The following is a 22,152-nucleotide window of genomic DNA, read 5'->3' on the forward strand; positions in this document are numbered from 1 at the left end:
CATATGATCCTGTCAATTGATGCAGAAAAGGCCTTTGACAAAATCCAGCACCCTTTCTTAATAAAAACCCTTGAGAAAGTCGGGATAGAAGGAACATACTTAAACATCATCAAAGCCATTTATGAAAAGCCCACAGCTAACATCATCCTCAACGGGGAAAAACTGAGAGCTTTTCCCCTGAGATCAGGAACACAACAAGGATGCCCACTCTCACCGCTGCTGTTTAACATAGTGCTGGAAGTTCTAGCATCAGCAATCAGACAACAAAAGGAAATCAAAGGCATCAAAATTGGCAAAGATGAAGTCAAGCTTTCGCTTTTTGCAGATGACATGACATTATACATGGAAAATCTGAAAGACTCCACCAAAAGTCTGCTAGAACTGATACAGGAATTCAGCAAAGTTGCAGGATACAAAATCAATGTACAGAAATCAGTTGCATTCTTATACACTAACAATGAAGCAACAGAAAGACAAATAAAGAAACTGATCCCATTCACAATTGCACCAAGAAGCATAAAATACCTAGGAATAAATCTAACCAAAGATGTAAAGGATCTGTATGCTGAAAACTATAGAAAGCTTATGAAGGAAATTGAAGAAGATTTAAAGAAATGGAAAGACATTCCCTGCTCATGGATTGGAAAAATAAATATTGTCAAAATGTCAATACTACCCAAAGCTATCTACACATTCAATGCAATCCCAATCAAAATTGCACCAGCATTCTTCTCAAAACTAGAACAAGCAATCCTAAAATTCATATGGAACCACAAAAGGCCCCGAATAGCCAAAGGAATTTTGAAGAAGAAGACCAAAGCAGGAGGCATCACAATCCCAGACTTTAGCCTCTACTACAAAGCTGTCATCATCAAGACAGCATAGTATTGGCACAAAAACAGACACATAGACCAATGGAACAGAATAGAAACCCCAGAACTAGACCCACAAACGTATGGCCAACTCATCTTTGACAAAGCAGGAAAGAACATCCAATGGAAAAAAGACAGCCTCTTTAACAAATGGTGCTGGGAGAACTGGACAGCAACATGCAGAAGGTTGAAACTAGACCACTTTCTCACACCATTCACAAAAATAAACTCAAAATGGATAAAGGACCTAAATGTGAGACAGGAAACCATCAAAACCTTAGAGGAGAAAGCAGGAAAAGACCTCTCTGACCTCAGCCGTAGCAATCTCTTACTCGACACATCCCCAAAGGCAAGGGAATTAAAAGCAAAAGTGAATTACTGGGACCTTATGAAGATAAAAAGCTTCTGCACAGCAAAGGAAACAACCAACAAAACTAAAAGGCAACCAACGGAATGGGAAAAGATATTTGCAAATGACATATCGGACAAAGGGCTAGTATCCAAAATCTATAAAGAGCTCACCAAACTCCACACCCGAAAAACAAATAACCCACTGAAGAAATGGGCAGAAAACATGAATAGACACTTATCTAAAGAAGACATCCGGATGGCCAACAGGCACATGAAAAGATGTTCAGCGTCGCTCCTTATCAGGGAAATACAAATCAAAACCACATTCAGGTATCACCTGACGCCAGTCCGAGTGGCCAAAATGAACGAATCAGGAGACTATAGATGCTGGAGAGGATGTGGAGAAACGGGAACCCTCTTGTACTTTTGGTGGGAATGCAAATTGGTGCAGCTGCTCTGGAAAGCAGTGTGGAGGTTCCTCAGAAAATTAAAAATAGACCTACCCTATGACCCAGCAATAGCACTGCTAGGAATTTATCCAAGGGATACAGGAGTACTGATGCATAGGGCCACTTGTACCCCAATGTTCATAGCAGCACTCTCAACAATAGCCAAATTATGGAAAGAGCCTAAATGTCCATCAACTGATGAATGGATAAAGAAATTGTGGTTTATATACACAATGGAATACTACGTGGCAATGAGAAAAAATGAAATATGGCCTTTTGTAGCAACGTGGATGGAACTGGAGAGTGTGATGCTAAGTGAAATAAGCCATACAGAGAAAGACAGATACCATATGTTTTCACTCCTATGTGGATCCTGAGAAACTTATCAGGAACCCATGGGGGAGGGGAAGGAAAAAAAAAAGAGGTTAGAGTGGGAGAGAGCCAAAGCATAAGGGACTGTTAAAAACTGAGAACAAACTGAGGGTTGATGGGGGGTGGGAGGGAGGAGAGGGTGGGTGATGGGTATTGAGGAGGGCACCTTTTGGGATGAGCACTGGGTGTTGTATGGAAACCAATTTGTCAATAAATTTCATATATTATTAAAAAAATTTAAAAAAATAAATAAATGTAATCCTTATCAAAATACCAACAGTATTTTGCACAGAAGTACAACAAACAATCCTAAAATTTTATGGAACCACAAAAGACCCTGAATAGCCAAAGCAATCTTGAAAAAGAAGAGCAAAGCTGGAGGCATCACAATTCTAGACTTCAAGCTATATTACAAAGTTATAGTAATCAAAACAGTATGGTACTGAGGAGCACCTGGCTGGCTCTGTCAGTGAACAATGTGACTCTTGATCTCAGGGTCATGAGTTCAAGCCTCATGATGGGCACAGAGCCTACTTTAAAAAAAAAAAGTGTTACTAGTACAAAAATAGATACATAGCCCAAAGGAACAGAATAGAAAACCTAGAAACAAACCCACAATTATATGGTCAATTAATCTTTGACAAAGCAGAAAAGAATATCCAATGGGGAAAAGACAGTTTCTTCAACAAATGGTGTTAGGAAAACTGGACAGCAACATGCAAAAGAATGAAAATGGACTACTTTTTTACATTATACACAAAAATAAGTTCAAAATGGATTAAAGACCTAAATGTGAGACCTGAAACCATAAAATTTCTAAAGAGAACATAGGCAGTAATTCCTCTGACATAGCTGTACCAACATCTTCCTAGATATGTCTCCTGAGGCAAGGGAAATAAAAGTAAAAATAAACTACTGGGATTACATCAAAATAAAAAGCTTCTGCACATTGAAGGAGACAGTCAACAAAACTCAAAGGCAACCAATGGAATGGGAGAAGATATTTGCAAATGACGTTTATGATAAAGGGTTAGTGTCCAAAATATATAAAGAACATATAAAACTCAAAACTCAAAAAGAAAATAATCCAATTAAAAATGAGCAGAAGACATGAACAGACATTTCTCCAAAGAAGACATCCAGATGGCAACACACACATGAAAAGATGCTCATCATCACTTACCATCAGGGAAATGTAAATAAAAACTACAATATCATGTCGTACTTGTGAGAATGGCTAAAATCAACAACACAAGAAACAACAGGTGTTGGTGACCATGTGGAGAAAAAGGAAAGCTCTTGCAATGTTGGTGGGAATGCAAACTGGTGCAGCCACTGTGGAAAACAGTATTGATGTTCCTCAAAAAGTTGAAAATAGAACTACCCTATGATACATCAATTGCACTATGAGTATTTACCCAAAGAATACAAAAACACTAATCTAAAGGGACACATGCACCCCTATGTTTATAGCAGCATTATTTACAATAGCCAAATTACAAAAGCTGCCCGTGTCTATCAACTGATGAATGGATAAAGAAGATGGTGTGTCTGTGTGTATGTGTGTATGTATTTATATATATGCAATGGAACATTATTCAGCCATAAAAAAGAATGAAATCTTGGTATTTGCAACAACATGGATGGAGCTAGAGAGTATAATGCTAAGTGAAGTTAGTCAGAGAAAGACAAATACCATATGATTTCACTCATATGTGGATTTTAAGAAATGAAACAAAGGAGCAAAGGAAAAAAAAAGGGAGACACAAACCAGGAAACATACTTGTAAGTATAGAAAATAATCCGATGGTTACCAGAGGGGAGGTTGGTGGGGGGATGGGGGAAATAGGGGATGAGGACTAAAGAGTATACTTATTAGATGGAAAAATAAAATGATAAAAAAACATACATCTTTTAAAAAGTATGAAATTAATAAAATTTAGGTCATTAAAAAAGAAAAGCAACACTTGATAACTATCATACTAACAAATGATTCGGGCAACAGACCTGAGTGGATGCTCAATCTGCACCAAATCCCACAGCTGTCATTGAGTCACCATGGTACCATACTAGCCAAGGAAAGCTAGGAAGAAAACAAGCAGCAACCACTGGGATTTAGTTCCCAAAATGTGCTAGGAACTGAACAGGACTGACATAACACACAGTAATTAACCTCAAGTATTCCTGACAATATATGCCTGGCAGCTTTACCAATCTATTCATACATGCTTCTTCCCTTCTCTCCCCACTCAAGATCCCAGGAATAGTTGGGGAGTAAAAAAGAAAAATACTACAATTCAATGGATTCAATTCTAAACAGACGTATAAAGTTGAAAACTACTAAACTGGGGCGCCTGGGTGGCGCAGTCGGTTAAGCGTCCGACTTCAGCCAGGTCACGATCTCGCGGTCCGTGAGTTCGAGCCCCGCGTCGGGCTCTGGGCTGATGGCTCAGAGCCTGGAGCCTGTTTCCGATTCTGTGTCTCCCTCTCTCTGTGCCCCTCCCCCGTTCATGCTCTGTCTCTCTCTGTCCCAAAAATAAATAAACGTTGAAAAAAATTTAAAAAAAAAAGAAAACTACTAAACTATTTTTAGTGATGGATTTTTTTTTTGGAAATGACCTATAGATTTATCTCTGGGACACTCTTCTCCCTAGTCAACATATTGCCAATAACCTCTAAAATCTGATATAGAAATATAAATGAATGAATGTTTAAATCAAGTACCTTTTCCATTGTACAGTAAGTAGCCTGAGCTTTCAACCAAAAGACTCTTCGATGGCTTTTTTTGTTTTTTTTGACATTTTGGCTGCTAACTGTTTAGTGAAAATATATGTGAAAATTGCAATTTAAAAATACTGCCATTCATTATAGCACCAAAAAGTATAAAATATTTACCCATGTGTACAATGTATGTGCACTGTACACTACAAAACACTGCTGACAGAAGTTAAAGATCTAACTAAATGAAGGGACATACCATCTTCATGTGTCAGAACACTAGTATTAAGATATCTGTTCTCCTAAAACTGATCTATAGATTCAGTGCAATCCTAATAAAAATCCTAGTTTACATTTTGGGTTTTTTTTTTTTAGAAACTGGAGTGCCTGGGTGGCTCAGTCGATTAAATGTCTGACTCTTGGTTTTGGCTCAGGTCACAATCTCACAGTTCTTGAATTCAAGCCCTATGTCAGGCTCTGTGCAGAGCCTGCTTGGGATTCTCTCTCTCCCTCTCTGTCTGACCCTACCCTGCTCTCTCTCTCTCAAAATAAACAAATAAACTTAAAAAAAAGAAACTGGATGGCTAATTATAAAATTCATGTTAAAATAGAAAGGACTTAGACTATGAAAAACAACTTTGAAAAAGAACAAAGTTAATTATGCTATTTGCAACAACATAGATGGGCCCAGAGGGTATTATGCTAAGTGAAATAAATCAGACCGAGAAAAACAAATATCATATGATCTCACTCATATGTGGAATCTAAAAAACCAAATGAATAAACAAAAAGCAGAGACAGACCTATAAATACAAAGGACAAACTGATGGTTGCCAGAGGAGAGGGGGCTGGGGGCTGGGCAAAATGAGTGAAGGGGAGTGGGAAATAGAGGCTTCTAGTTATGGAGTGAATAAGTCATGGGAATAAAAGGCACAGCATAGGAAATTGAGTCAATGGCTTTGTAATGGTGTTGTATGGTGACAGATGCTAGCTACACTTGTGATGAGCATAGTATAATGTATAAACTTCTCAAATCACTGTGTTGTACACATTAAACTAATGTAACATTGTGTCTCAACTACTCAAATACATTTTTTTTAAAAAAGAACAAAGTTCAAGGATCAAAAGTACCTGATTTCAAGAGTTATGATAAACCTTAAGTAATCAAAACAGTTTGGTATTGGCATCAAGGTACACAGCAGATCAAAGGAACAGAATAAAAAGACCAGAAATAATCACACTTATATGAACAACTGATTGCAAAGGCAATTTGGTGAAGAAAGGATAGTCTTTTCAACAAATACTGCTGAGACAAGTGAGTCTCCATATGCACAAACATCAACTGTGATCATACCATATACAAAAGTCAACTCCAAATGGATCATAGACCTAAATGTAAAATCTAAAACTTCTAAAAGAAAACACAGGAGAAAATCCTTGTGACCTTGGGTTAGGTGGAGATTTCATAGATGCAAAATCAAAACTACAACTGATAAGTGAACAAATCAATAAACTGGACTTCCTCAGAGTTAAAAAGTCCTGCTCTTCCAGACATTGTTGACATAATTAAAAGACAAGCCACCAACTAGGAGAATATATTTGTAAATCAGAACTCTGTTAAAGGACTTGTATCTAGAATACAGAAAATCTCAAAGGTCAATAAGAAGAAAACAGATACTCTAATAAATAAATGGGGGAAAATTTGAATAGATACTCCATTAAAATATATATATATAAATGTCAAATAAGCACATGAAAAGAAGCTAAACACCTTTCCTCAAATATTCAAAATCTTTAGGGATATGTAAATTAAAATACAAGATACCACTATAACCCTCTGAGAATAGCCAACATTAAAAAAGACTGACCATAACAAGATGTGGCAGGGTTGTAGAGCATGCCTCAGAGCATGGAACTCTCATACATTGCTAGTGGCAATGAAAAATGACGCCAACACCTTGGAAAACAGTTTAGCAGTTTCTTAAAATGTCAGTCTTACAACTATTATATGGTCCAGCCATTGCACTCCTAAGTATTTGCCCTACAGAAAGAAAACATATGTCCAAGCAAAGACTCATGCACAAATATTCATAGCAGCTTTATTTATAAGAGCCCCAAATTGGAAAGAACCCAAATATCCATGACCAGGTAAATTGATAGAACAAATGTGGTATATCCATATAATGGAATATTAGTCAATAATAAAAGAAGAACTATTCATACATGCAACAAGAGGATAAATCTAGAACTAATTAGGTTGCAGGAAACAAGACACAAAAATACACATTGTATATTCAATTCACATAGAATTATAAGAAAAGAAAACCAATCCACACTGGCAGAAGATCAGTAGTTGCCTGGGAATGAAGTAGGGTGATATGAAGAGAAAGAGGCTGGAGAGAGGCAGATGGGAGCATTACCAAGGGGCACAAAAAAGTGTTTTTTTTTTTTAGGTTTTAATAAAGCAGAAGAGACTTTGTTTATTAATTAGTTGTGATGGAAATGCATTACCAAATACATTTTAAAATCTCTTTCACTAGAATAGATATTTTCATGTAAAATATAACTGCCTTATTTAGGAAGGATTCAAGAATAGCTATTCCTTTTTATGTGTATTATATTCTCTTATATTTATCTTAAATTTTATATAAACCATACTTTTCATTTATTTATTTATTTTAATATAATTTATTGTCAAATTGGCTTACATACAACACCCAGTGTTCATCCCCACAAGTACCCTCCTCAATGCCCATCACCCATTTTCCCTCTCCCCCACTCCACCCCCCGTCCACCCTCAGTTTGTTCTCTGTATTTAAGATGATGGATATGTTCATTACCTTGACTGTAGTATTGGATCACAGGTGCATACATATATCCAAAGTTATTAAAACATATACTTTAAATATGCAGTGTATTGTATGTCAACCACATCTCAATAAAGTATGTTACATATATTTATATATTCATAATTATCCAATGCAATTAAATCAGGCGAAAGATTCCCATAATTGTGTTCTTGTAGCATTAACAGACCCATACTATGTCTTATCAAATTGGTCCATGCTACATTCAACCAAAATAGAAATAATAATTTCCAGTGAAATGTATCCAAATATTTAGGGAAAGATGATGTCCATTTCCTTCTAAAATACATAAATAAAAAAATTCTATTCTAGGAAACAAATCATAATGATATTTAAGACTAACTGGTTATTTTAGGGAATGTGGCTCAGTACATTATAAGAGGGCAAACTCTAGGGTAATAATTATTTTTTTTAATATTAACTTCTAGTCACTGATATCTTTAACGCTTGGAAATTTTCTAGATCTTTAAAAAACTTATATATACACATTATATAATGGAAAAAAAATAAGCATGGGCACCAGGGAAGAATCTATGTTACAATGTCAAATTGCTAGGAAGATCTAATGACTGCACATTTCCACACCCATAGGAGAGACTTGGGAATTGCTGATTATTATTTATATGGTGAGAACAACTTAGGTATATTTATTGCAAATGTATGGTAAAGACCAAATAAGTTCTTTCTTAAACTTGACGACCCATTGCTTCTCAAAGGGAAAAAAAGCATCTCTAGGATGTGCCTCAAGGGCTACTACACAGTGTGTAACTACTGATGAAATAAAATTCCACCTGCTAAACCTCTTCTCCCATGGTGAGATTAAAGCAACTTCTTTACTTTTAGGCTAGTTTGTGAACCTCACAAGAGTTATTTCACAACATGTTTTTGTTCAGATCTATGCACTCACTTGAGCCAGGCATCGTATCCCACCAGGGATGTGAAGTGATGGGCTCTCCTGAGGACTGCTGTCCTTGAATCTGGAGTAGAAGCTTCACGAGCCATCAAGACAGAGATCACCATAACCTGTTTCCTTCGGGCACCTGATATGAACTCGGCCACTGCCATGAGGAGCCGAACAGAGACAGATCCAGCAATCAGTGCGTTTTACTGGAGTAACTGTGTGCCCAATACAATACTATGTTCCCTATCATCAAAAGCAAAACACCTTGACTCATCAGACCACCACCACTAGCTGCCTGCAATCACCCTTCCAATGGGGCAAGTCTGGGGAAATGAGCAACCATATTAGCAATAAAAACATAAGATGGTAATACCTGGGGTTGGAGGAATGAAGGGAAAATAGACTCTTGCATACGTTATTATGTCAAACGGGAAAATCTGTTTTCGAAGGCCTGTATTATTGCAGCTGAGTAACATGAATGGCCTTTGATACAGAAGTCCCATTTTCCCCAAGAGAGTTTCAGGTGAGGGTTTAGAAAAGGATTCCAAGGTGATGCTGAACTGTGTCAGACCCTATCCAAAGGGGGCAGATAAAGGAGCTATATAAGTTATCTGATCTGAGGGCATAGACAGCTAATATTAACATAACATTTAGTTAAGTAGGGCCTATGGATAAGTTCTTCATGTTGTTGGCTGGATTTAGTCTTCACCACAAACTTGCTATGAGGTATCACTATCACTTCATGGATGTTTGCAACTCTAAGCATGTGTTCCTAACCAGAGACAGATGGCAAAGAAGTCCAGGTTCCCCACTTAGCCTCCACTGACATGGGGAAGGTGGGGTGGGCATGGGAATGGAAGGGAAGGGAAGGGGTGCCTTGTTACTGCTTGGTAGAAGCAGGATTTCATTTCCCACCAGGCCTCCACTGACACCACCCTGGCAGGTGAGGAAGACACTTCCTTACTGCCCTCCATGTGGTCTCCCCTGACACTGTGGAAGGGAGGAGGCATCCTCATCACTGGATGCCCATGAAACTTCCATCGTGCTTTTCAGCTTCCTGACATCAGCCCAAAGAAGGCAAGTGCCTCAGCATCACTTAATATGGGTGGAAGGCAGGCTCCCTGAATGCTCTCCACTGACACCATGAGGAGAGGTGCTCATTTCCCCCAGGTTGGGATTAAAGTCATTGTTCCACATGCAGTCTTCTCTCATAATCCTTCAGAGGGTGAGGATGGGTGCCTTATTCCAATCAAGTGAGTGTAGAATCCACAGTCCCCACTCAGCCTTTGCTGGAATGCTGCAGGTAGAGCTCTGCTTCATTCTGTGGTGTTAGAGCAGTCATAGTCTGAAAACCGTCTTGATAAGTTTCCCCTTTAATGGTTCTTTGTCCAGAAAAGAGATTTTCTTGGGGCTTTTCTTGACTTTTCCTGTTGGCATTTTTTGGTCCCCTACTCCTCCAGCACCCAGTCTGGGATACAACCAAGGGAATTCACCGTGTGTCATTACTCGAGTCCCAAAGTCCCAAGCCAGGCTGCCTTTTTCATCTCCACCTTTCAGAGTCTTATATTTGTTGCACATGTAATATCCAGAGATTTCAGCTGCACCTAGCAGGAGCAACAGGGAGAAGTGTATCTACCTCTTCTAATCCCCCAAATAAAGTCCTTTCCTTTTAAATTTAATACAAGAAAATATTTTTATATTTACATTCCCTTCTTCCCTAGATAAAAAATACCTTACTATTTACATCTTCATGTATGCAGACTTTTTCACTTAACATTCTGGAGATCCCTTGACAGCCCTATGTGGAAATTTTCATCATTTTCCTTTATACCGTATTTAGTGTCCATTGTTGCGTGATTGTGTGATAGTTTATTCATCCATTACACAATTGATGAATATTTAGGTTGTTCCCATTCTTTTGCTATTCAAATAGTGCCAGCATGAATACCTGTATTTATTATTGTATCTATATCTAAACTCATCAAGCCAATCACATCTGCAAAGACCCTTTCCAATAGAGGCAATATTTATATGTTCCAGGAATTAGGACCCAGTATCTTTGGGGACCACTATTAGACCTACTCCAGTGGAAGATGGCGGAACAGCATGGAAGTTTTTTGTGTGTCTCGCGTCTATGAAATACTCCCAGACCAACACTAAACCATCCAACACACCTAGAAAACTGACTGGAGGATTAACACAACAAACTGCACTATCTGAACCACAGAATTCAACACGTACGCAGCCCAGAGAAGTGAACTTGGGGAGTAAGAAGGAGTAGAAAGGGAGGTGTTTTTGTGAGTGGAGAGAGGATGGAGACTAGAGGGGGTGGAGAATACGGGAAAAGAACCCCTCCCCAAAAGCAGCTGGAGAGAAAGTGGAAAATTGGAAACAGCTGCAGGGACTAAACTAAAAAGGGAGACAGGAGAAAGGAAAGTATTTAAATTCCATTAAGACTGTAAACAAGGGGAGCACAAAGGCTGCAACTCTGCAGCTCAATACCTGGCAGTGTTCTGGTGGGAAGGGCGAATCCCCAGGAACAGAGTGGGGTCTGGGAGGTCCTCAGGCCACATGCAGAAAGGTCATTCCACTGTTGGAAGGGAATTTGGTGGAGACTGTTGGGGCCACCTGGAACCAGCAGACCCCAGAAACTGGCCACATTTACTGGTGCTGGAACAAGGTCATTAAGGGTGAAGCCTGGTGCCGGATGTGTGTGTGATTTTCCATAATCACTGAAACACTGCTGCTACACTATCTCGCGAACTTTTTCTGGGGTGGGCTGGCACCTGGCTGCAGTCTTGGGGCATCAGCAGCAGCAGGGTCCAGCAAGTGTTCCTGGTTGCAGCCAACATTCAACCATTGCTCATTCAGCCATTGCTCAGTGAGAAACTCCTGCAGAGGGGCAGAACAGGTCAAAGCCACAGTCCTTCAGAAATAAGGGGACAGGGAAAACAGCCGCATCTGAGACAAAACTAGGGAGAGAGGTACTGCCTGGGGCCTGGTCACGGAGAATGAAAAGGCCAGGAGTGGACGAAAGCTGAAGACAGAGGACAGGTGCATGATTGCTGATCTAGTAAAACAGACTGGGTAGCTGGGTGGCACCATTTTCACCGCTCTCACACATGCGCATGCACACCTACAAGCACCACAATACTCCACCCCAGTAGTCTAGCAGCGCCATCTAGTGGAGAGAGGAGCCAGTACACTGAGCACTGCCCAACTGGCCCAACTTCCTTCTTCAAGAACAAAAGTCTCACCACCAGCTTAGTTTATGGACTATGAAGCACTACATAGACTGACTTCCAGGGAAAAACAAAGTAATTTCAGTCCTACTTTACTCTGTTAGCAGGTCCATCTATTCAATTTTCTTTCTTTCTTTTTTTTTTCTTTTTTCACTTTCACACTTCCTTTTCTTGAATACAGAAAGAGAAAAAATTCATTTTTATTTTCAATTTTTTAAAAATATTTTTCTTTAATTTTTATTACTATATTTTTTACTTTTGTGTAATTTTTTTTCAAATTCTATTTTACCTCAATCATTTTATTTTAGTTTACTACAGAGTATTCACTTTTTCAATTTTCAAAGGATTTCCTTTTATTTTCTTTTTTTCTTTTTTTCTCTTTCTTTGCTTTTTGGTTTCTTTTCTTTTTCTTGAATATAGAAAAAGAAAAAAATCATTTTTATTTTTAATTGTTATTAAAAATATTTTTCTTTAATTTTTTCTACTATATTCATAACTTTTGTGTATATTTTTTCAATTTCTATTTTACTTCCATCATCTCATTTTAGTCTACCTCAGTGTATTCATTTTTTCAAATTCTCAAAGGATTTCCTTTTTTTTCCTTTCTCCCCCCTTTTTTTCTCTAATCTGTCAAACCATTTTCAACACCCAGACCAAAACACACCTAGGATCTAGCATCATTTATCCGATTTTGTGTGTGTGTGTGTGTGTGTTTAATTTTTTAATTTTAATATTTTTTTAATTTTGATTTTTTAATTTTAATTTTTCTACCTCATTAACTCCTTTTCTCCCTTCAAAATGACAAAACAAAGGAATTCACCCCAAAAGAAAGAGCACAAAAAAACGACAGCCAGGGATTTAACCAACACAGATACAAGCAAGATGTCTGAACCAGCATTTAGAATCACGATAATAAGGATACTAGCTGGAGCCAAAAACAGAATCCCTTTCTGCAGAGATAAAATAAAAATAGCCAGAATGAAATGAAAAATGCTATAACTGAGCTGCAATCATGGATGAATGCAGCGGCGGCAAGGATGGATGAGGAAGAACAGAGAATCAGTGATATAGAGGACAAAATAATAGAGAATAATGAAGCAGAAAAAAAGAAGGAGATTAAGGCAAAAGAGCACTATTTAAGAATTAGAGATATCAGGGGCGCCTGGGTGGCGCAGTCGGTTAAGCGTCCGACTTCAGCCAGGTCACGATCTCACGGTCCGTGAGTTCGAGCCCCGCGTCGGGCTCTGGGCTGATGGCTCAGAGCCTGGAGCCTGTTTCCGATTCTGTGTCTCCCTCTCTCTCTGCCCCTCCCCCGTTCATGCTCTGTCTCTCTCTGTCCCAAATATAAATAAACATTGAAAAAAAAATTAAAAAAAAAAAAAAGAATTAGAGATATCAGTGACTCATTAAAAACGAACAATATCAGAATCATAGGGGTCCCAGAAGAGGAAGAGAGAGAAACAGAGGTAGAAGGATTATGTGAGCAAATCATAGCAGAAAACTTTCCTAAACTGGGGAAAGACACAGACATCAAAATCCAGGAAGCACAGAGGACCCCCACTAGATTCAACAAAAACCGACCATCAACAAGGCATATCATAGTCAAATTCACAAAATACTCAGGCAAGCAGAGAATAATGAAGCAGAAAGGGAAAAAAGTTCCCTAAACTAAAAGGGAAGACAGAGCAGGTTTGCAGCAGACCTATCCACAGAAACTTGGCAGGCCAGAAAGGAGTGGCAGGATATATTCAGTGTGCTGAATCAGAAAAACATGCAGCCAAGACTTCTTTATCCACAAAGGCTGTCATTCAAAATAGAAGGAGAGATAAAAGGTTTCCCAGACAAACAAAAATTAAAGGAGTCTGTTACCACTAAACCAGCACTGCAAGAAAATTTGAAGGAGGACTCTTTGAGGGGAGTAAAGATGAAAATACACACACACACACACACACACACACACACACACACACACACATATATACCAAAAGCAACAAAGATTAGAAAGTACCAGAGAACACCACCAGCAACTCCAACTCAAATTCATATCTTTCAGTACTCACTCTAAACATCAATGGACTCAATGCTCCAATCAAAAGACACAGGGTAACAGAATGGATAAGCAAACAAGATCCATCAGTATGCTGTTTACAAGAGACATACTTTAGACCTAAAGGCACCTTCAGATTGAAAATAAGGGGATGGAGTACCATCTATCATGCTAATGGTCAACAAAGGAAAGCCAGAGTAACCATACTTACATCAGACAATCTAGACTTTAAAATAAAGACTGTATCAAGAGATGCAGAACGGCATTATATCATAATCAAGGGGTCTATCCACCAAGAAGACCTAACAATTGTAAACATTTATGCGCCAAATGTGGAAACACCCAAATTTATAAATCAATTAATCACAAACATAAAGAAACTCATCGATAGTAATACCATAATAGTAGGAGACTTCAACACCCCACTCACAGCAATGGACAGATCATCTAATCAAAAAATCAACAAGGAAACAATGGCTTTGAATGACACACTGGGCCACATGGATTTAACAGATATATTCAGAACATTTCATCCTAAAGCAGCAGAATATACATTCTTCTCCAGTGCACATGGAATGTTCTCCAGAATAGACCATATACTGGGACACAAATCAGCCCTAAGTAAGTACAAAAACACTGAGATCATACTGTGCATATTTTCAGACCACAACACTATGAAACTTGAAATCAAACACAAGAAAAAATTTGGAAAGCTAACAAATACTTGGAGACTGAAGAACATCCTACTAAAGAATGAAAGGGCTTACCAAGAAGTTAAAGAGTACATGGAAGCCACTGAAAATGATAACACCACAACCCAAAACCTCTGAGATGCAGCAAAGGAGGTCATAAGAGGAAAGTATATAGCAATCCAGGCCTTCCTAAAGAAGGAAGAAAGATCTCAGATACACAACCTAACCTTATGCCATAAGAAGCTGGAAAAAGAACAGAAAATAAAACCCCAAACCAGCAGCAGACAGGATAGCAAAGATTAGAGCAGAAATTAATGCTATTGAAATGAAATAAAATAGAATAGATCAATGAAACCAGAAGCTGGTTCTTTGAAAGAATTAACAAAATTGATAAACCACTAACCAGTTTGATCAAAAAGAAAAAGGAAATGACCCCAATAAATAAAATCAAGAATGAAGGATGAGAGATCACAACCAACACAGCAGAAATAAAAACAATAAAAAGAGGGGCGCCTGGGTGGCGCAGTCGGTTGAGCGTCCGACTTCAGCCAGGTCACGATCTCGCGGTCTGTGAGTTCGAGCCCCACGTCGGGCTCTGGGCTGATGGCTCAGAGCCTGGAGCCTGTTTCCGATTCTGTGTCTCCCTCTCTCTCTGCCCCTCCCCCGTTCATGCTCTGTCTCTCTCTGTCCCAAAAATAAATAAACGTTGAAAAAAAAATTTTTTTAAACAATAAAAAGAGAATGTTATGAACAATTATATGCCAATAAAATGGGCAAACTGGAAGAAATGGACAAATTCCTAGAAAAATATATACTACCAACTCTGAAACAGGAAAAAATAGAAAATTTGGACAGATGCATAACCAGTAAGGAAATCAAATTAGTAATCAAAAATCTCCCCAAAAACAAGAGTCCAGGGCCAGCTGGCTTTCCAGGAGAATTCTACCAAACATTTCAAGAAGATTTAACACCGATTATTTTGAAGCTACTCCAAAAAATAAAAATGGAAAGAAAACTCCCAAATTCATTCCATGAAGCCAGGATTACCTTCATTACAAAACCAGACAAAGACCCCAGTAAAAAGGAGAACTATAGACCAATTTCCCTGATGAACATGGATGCAAAAATCCTCAACAAGATATTAGCCAACTGGATCCAATAATACATTAAAAGAATTATTCGCCAAGACCAAGTGAGATTCATACCAGGGATGCAGACCTGACTCAATATCCACAAAACAATTAACGTGATTCATCACATCAATAAAGGACAAGAACCATATGATCCTCTCAATAGATGCAGAGAAAGCATTTGACAAAATACAGCATCCTTTCTTGATAAAAAAAAAAAACTCAAGAAGGTATGGATACAAGCAGCATTCCTCGAGATCATAAAATCCATATATGAACGACCCAATGTTAATATCATCCTCAGTGGGGAATAACTGAAAGCTTTCCCCCTCAGGTCAGGAAAAGACAAGGATATCCACTCTTACTACTGTTATTCAACATAGTATTGGAAGTCTTAGCCTCTGCAATCAGACAACACAAAGAAATAAAAGGCATCCAAATCAGCCAGGAGGAGGTTAAACTTTCACTCTTCTCAGATGACATGATACTTTATATGGAAATCCCAAAAGATTCCACCAAAAAACTGCTAGAACTTATCCATGAATTCAGCAAAGTCACAGGATATAAAATCAATGCACAGAAATCGGTTGCATTCCTATACACCAATAATGAAGCGGCAGAAAGAGAAATCAAGGAATCGATCCCATTTACAGTTGCACAAAAAAACATAAAATACCTAGTAATAAATCTAACCAAAGAGGTGAAAAATCTATACACTGAAAACTATTGAAAACTTATGAAAGAAATTGAAGAAGACAAAAGAATGGGAAAAGATTCCATGCTCCTGGATAGGAAGAACAAATATTGTTAAAATGTCAATACTACCCAAAGCAATCTACACATTCAATGCAATCCCTATCAGAATAACACCAGCATTCTTCACAGAGCTAGAACAAATAATCCTAAAATGTGTATGAAACCAGAAAAGACCCTGAATAGCCAAAGCAATCTTGAAAAAGAAAACCAAAGCAGGAGGCATCACAATCCCAGACTTCAAGCTATACTACAAAGCTGTAATCATCAAGACAGTATGGTACTGGCACAAAAACAGACACTCAGAACAATGGAACAGAATAGAGGACCCAGAAATGGACGCACAAACATATGGCCAACTAATCTTTGACAAAGCAGGAAAGAATATCCAATGGCATAAAGACAGTCTCTTCAGCAAGTGGTGCTGGGAATACTGATCAGCAACATGAAGAAGAATGAACCTGGACCACTTTCGTACACCATACACAAAAACAAACTCAAAATGGTTGAAAGACCTCAATGTAAGATAGGAATCATCAAAATCCTCGAGGAGAAAGCAGGCAAAAACCTCTTTGATCTTGGCCGCAGTAACTTCTTACTCAACATGTCTCCAGAGGCAAGGGAAACAAAAGCAAAAATGAACTACTGTGACCTCATAAAAATAAAAAGCTTCTGGGCAGCAAAGGAAACAATCAGCAAAACTAAAAGGCAACCGACAGAATGGGAGTAGATATTTGCAAATGACATATCAGATAAAGGGTTAGATCCAAAATCTATAAAGAACTTATCAAACTCAACACCCAAAAAACAAATAATCCAGTGAAGAGATGGGCAAAAGACATGAATAGACACTTCTCCAAAGAAGACTTCCAGATGGCCAACCAACACATGAAAAAATGCTCAACATCACTCATCATCAGAGAAATACAAATCAAAACCACAATGAGATACCACCTTACACCTGTCAGAATGGCTAACATTAACAACTCAGGCAACAACAGAGGTTGGCAAAGATGCAGAGAAAGAGGATCTCTCTTGAATTGTTGGTGGCAATGCAAGCAGCCACTCTGGAAAACAGTATGGAGGTTCCTCAGAAAACTAAAAATAGAACTACCCTACAACCCAGCAATTGCACTACTAGGTATTTACCCAAGGGATACAGGTGTGCTGTTTTGAAGGGACACATGCACCCCCTTATTTATAGCAGCACTATCAACAATAGCCAAAGTATGGAAAGAGCCCAAATGTCCATCGATGGATGAATGGGTAAAGAAGATGTGATATATATAGAGAGAGAATGGAGTATTACTCGGCAATCAAAAAGAATGAAATCTTGCCATTTGCAAATACATGGATGGAGCTGGAGGGTATTATGCTAAGTGAAATTAGTCAGTCAAAGAAAGACAAATATCATATGACTTCACTCATATGAGGACTTTAAGAGACAAAACAGATGAACATAAGGGAAGGGAAACAAAAATAATATAAAAACAGGGAAGGGGACGAAACATAAAAGACTCATAAATATGGAGAACAAACGGAGGGTTACTGAGGGGTTGTGGGAGGGAGGATGGGCTAAATGGGTTAGGGGCACTAAGGAATCTACTCCTGAAATCATTGTTGCACTATATGCTAACTAATTTGAATGTGAATTTTAAAAAATAAAAAAAAGTAAATTAAAAAAAAGTAAAAAATAGATCTACTCCAGTGATTGTACCATTTTGCACCCCTGTGAGCAGGGTAAGAAAGGACATGTTTTCCCACATTCCTACCAACTGAGTGTATTGACAAACATTTGGATCGTTGGCAATCTAATAGTTAAGAAACAATATCTTAGTGTAGTTTTTCATTGCATCTCTCTTAATTAAAGCAAGCTGGAGACTTTTCATACATTTAAAGAAAACTTTTTTTTTTTCTGTTAACAGGCTATATTTCTTACATGTCTTTGATAGGGCTGTTGTTTTATGATGCCTGTACTGATAAGCATTTATATAGCAGGGATATCAACGCTTTGTTAGAGATGTTGGCTGAATATGTGTCTCCCAATGTCTTTAATTGGCTAGCATGTTTTTGCCATGCAGAATTGTCATGTTATTTTTATGTTGTCAAATATATCAATATTTTTCCTTAATGTTCCTGGATATTGATTTATATTGAGGAAACTTGCCTCCACTTCCAGTTTATAGAATAATTCACCTATGTTTTTTCTAATACTCATATGGATTTTTTTTACATTTCATTCAGAACCAATTGGAATCTATCCTGCTATTAAGAAAAGATAAATGGACCCCTATTTACTTTTTAAACTTATGGTTATCTATCTTAATACTACTTCTTAATCGTGCATTGTACCTCCACTGGTGTGAAATGTTATTTTAGTCATCCTCTAGGTTTTTTTTTAATGTAATTGGGCCTATGTCACTACTTTCTATCATTACATTAATCTTTCTGTCAATTCATGGGCCAATAAAATTAAAAGGATCTTTTTTCTTCCACTAACATGGAGCTTTCTCTTTAACACAGGAAACTACGCTTTCTTCCTAGCTCTGCTCTCACTTTGTCTCAGTTCCCTGAGGGCTTATATTGATTGGCTTGAATTGACTTTAATGCGTTTAGCATGTAAAAGTAATTTATAAAACTATAAATAGATGAAGCAATCATAATCTTAAAAATGTGTAATTATATCTGCATAGTGGAATAGAAAAATATACAAATGATCACAGTGCTTATCCATAGGAAATAGACTTTCAAGGGTATTTAATGATTTTTTTTCCTTTTGTGCATTACCCATTTTTAGCTATAATAAAAGTGTCTTGGTTTTGAAGGTGAAAAAATAATAATGAATAAATATCCCTAAACCTACCCATAGGGAAGTGGCTCAGCATCAGAATGGGGAACATCCCTAAACCCAGGGAATTAAATACTAGGTGCCCCAGAACTAATTTTTGAATCTATATGACAGTGTCAGGGACAAAATAGATGCCTAAGGGAAGTGCAACATGTTGCTCAAATAAACCTTACATTCTCAGGGGACTTCAACACCCCACTTACAGCCATGGACAGATCATCTAAATAGAAAATCAGCAAGGAAACAATGGCTTTGAATGACACACTGGACTGGATGCACTTAACAGAAATATTCAGAACATTTTATCCTAAAACAGAAGAATACACATTCTTCTCGAGTGCACACGGAAACTTCTCCAGAATGATCACATATTTGGGATACAAATCAGCCCTCAACAAGTACAAAAAGATTGAGATCATACCGTACATATCTTCAGACCACAAAACTATGAAACACAAAATCAACCACCAGAAAAAATTTAGAAGGGCGCCTGGGTGGCTCAGTCGGTTGGGTATCCAACTTCGGCTCAGGCCATGATCTCAAAGTTTGTGGGTTCAAGCCCCGCATCGGGCTCTGTGCTGACAGCTCAGAGCCTGGATCCTGCTTTGGGTTCTGTGTCTCCCTCTCTCTCTGACCCTCCCATGCTCATGCTCTGTCTCTCTCTGTCTCTTGATAATAAATAAGCGTTAATTTTTTTTTTATTTAGAAACACAACAAATACGTGGGGACTAAAGAACATCCTACTAAAGAATGAATGGGCTTACCAAGAAGTTAAAGAGGAAATTAGAGAGTACATGGAAGCCAATGAAAATGATAACACCACAGCCCAAAACCTCTGGGATGCAGCAAAGGCGGTCATAAGAGGGAAGTATATAGCAATCCAGGCCTTCCTAAAGAAGGAAGAAAGGTCTCAGATACACAAGCTAACATTATGCCTTATGGAGCTTGAAAAAGAACACCAAATAAAATCCCAAAACAGCAGAATATGGGAAATAATAAAGATTAGAGCAGAAATCAATGCTATTGAAATTAAAAAAAAAAAAAAAACAAAACACAGTAGAACAGATCAATGAAACCAGGAGCTGGTTCTTTGAAAGAAAACAAAATTGATAAACCCCTAGCCATACTGATCAAAAAGAAAAAGGAAAGGACCCAAAGAAAAAATCAAGAATTAAAGCAGAGAGATCGCAACCAACACTGCAGTAATACAAACAATAATAAAAGAATATTGTGAGCAATTATATGCTAGTAAATTCGGCAATCTGGAAGAAATGGACAAATTCCTAGAAACATATAAACTACCAAAACTGAAACAAGAAGAAATACAAAATTTAAACAGACCCATAACCAGTAAAGAAATCAAATTAGTAATCAAAAATCTCCCAAAAAAACAAGAGCCCAGGGCCAGATGCCTTTCCAAGGGAATTCCACCAAACATTTAAAGAAGAATCAACACCTACTCTTTTGAAGCTGTTCCAAAAAACAGAAATGGAGAGAAAACTTCCAAACTCTTTCTATGAAGCCAGCATTACCTTGATTTGATTCCAAAACCAAAGACCCCACTAAAAAGGAGAACTACAGACCAATTTCTCTGATGAACATGGATACAAAAATTCTCAACAAGATACTAGCCAACCTGATCCAACAATACATTAAAAGAATTATTCACCACGACCAAGTGGGATTTATACCTGGGATACAGAACTGATTCAATATCCCCAAAATAATAAATGTGATACATCACATCAATAAAAGAAAGACAAGAACTACATGATCCTCTCAATAGATGCAGAGAAAGCATTTGACAAAATACAGGATCCTATTTGATAAAAAACCTCAAGAAAGTAAAAGGATCCTCAAGAAAGGATAAAAGGATCTTACCTCAAGATCATAAAAGCCATATATGAAGGACCCACAGCTAATATCATCCTCAATAGGGAAAAACTGAGAGCTTTCCCCCTAAGGTTGGGAACACAGCAGAGATATCCGCTATCACCACTGTTATTCTACATAGTATTGGAAGTCCTAGCCTCAGCAATCAGACAACACAAAGGAATAAAACGCATCCAAATCGGCAAGGAGGAAGTCAAAATTTCACTCCTCGCACACGACATGATACTCTATGTGGAAATCCCAAAAGATTCCACCAAAAAACTGCAAGAACTGATCCATGAATTCAGCAAAGTCGCAGGATATAAAATCAATGCACAGAAATTGGTTGCATTTCTATACACCAATAAGAAGCAACAGAAAGAGAAATCAAGGAATTGATCCCATTTACAATTGCACCAAAAACCATAACATACCTAGGAATAAATCTAACCAAAGAGGTGAAAAATCTATACACTCAAAACTATAGATAGCTTATGAAAGAAATTGAAGCAATGGAAAAACTACAGCAAAATCCATGTTCATGGATTGGAAGAAAAAATATTGTTAAAATGTCGATACTACCCAAAGCAATCTACATATTCAATGCAATCCCTATCAAAATAACACCAGCATTCTTCACAGAGCTAGAACAAGCAATCCTAAAATTTGTATGGAACTAGAAAACACCTCGAATACCCAAAGCAATCCTGAAAAAGAAAACCAAAGCTGGAGGCATCACAATCCCAGACTTCAAGATGTATTAATTACAAAGTTATAATCATCAAGACAGTATGGTACTGGCACAAAACAGACACTTAGATCAATGGAACAGAATAGAGAACCCAGAAATGGACCCACAAACATATGGCCAACTAATCTTTGACAAAGCAGGAAAGAATATCCAATGGAAAAAAAAGTCTCTTCAGCAAGTGGTGTTGGGAAAACTGGACAGCGACATGCAGAAATATGAACCTGGACCACTTTCTTACACCATACACAAAAATAAACTCAAAGTGGATGAAAGATGTAAACGTAAGA

The sequence above is a fragment of the Felis catus genome, chromosome X, assembly GCF_018350175.1.
Source record: "Felis catus isolate Fca126 chromosome X, F.catus_Fca126_mat1.0, whole genome shotgun sequence".
NCBI classification, from domain to species: Eukaryota; Metazoa; Chordata; class Mammalia; order Carnivora; family Felidae; genus Felis; species Felis catus.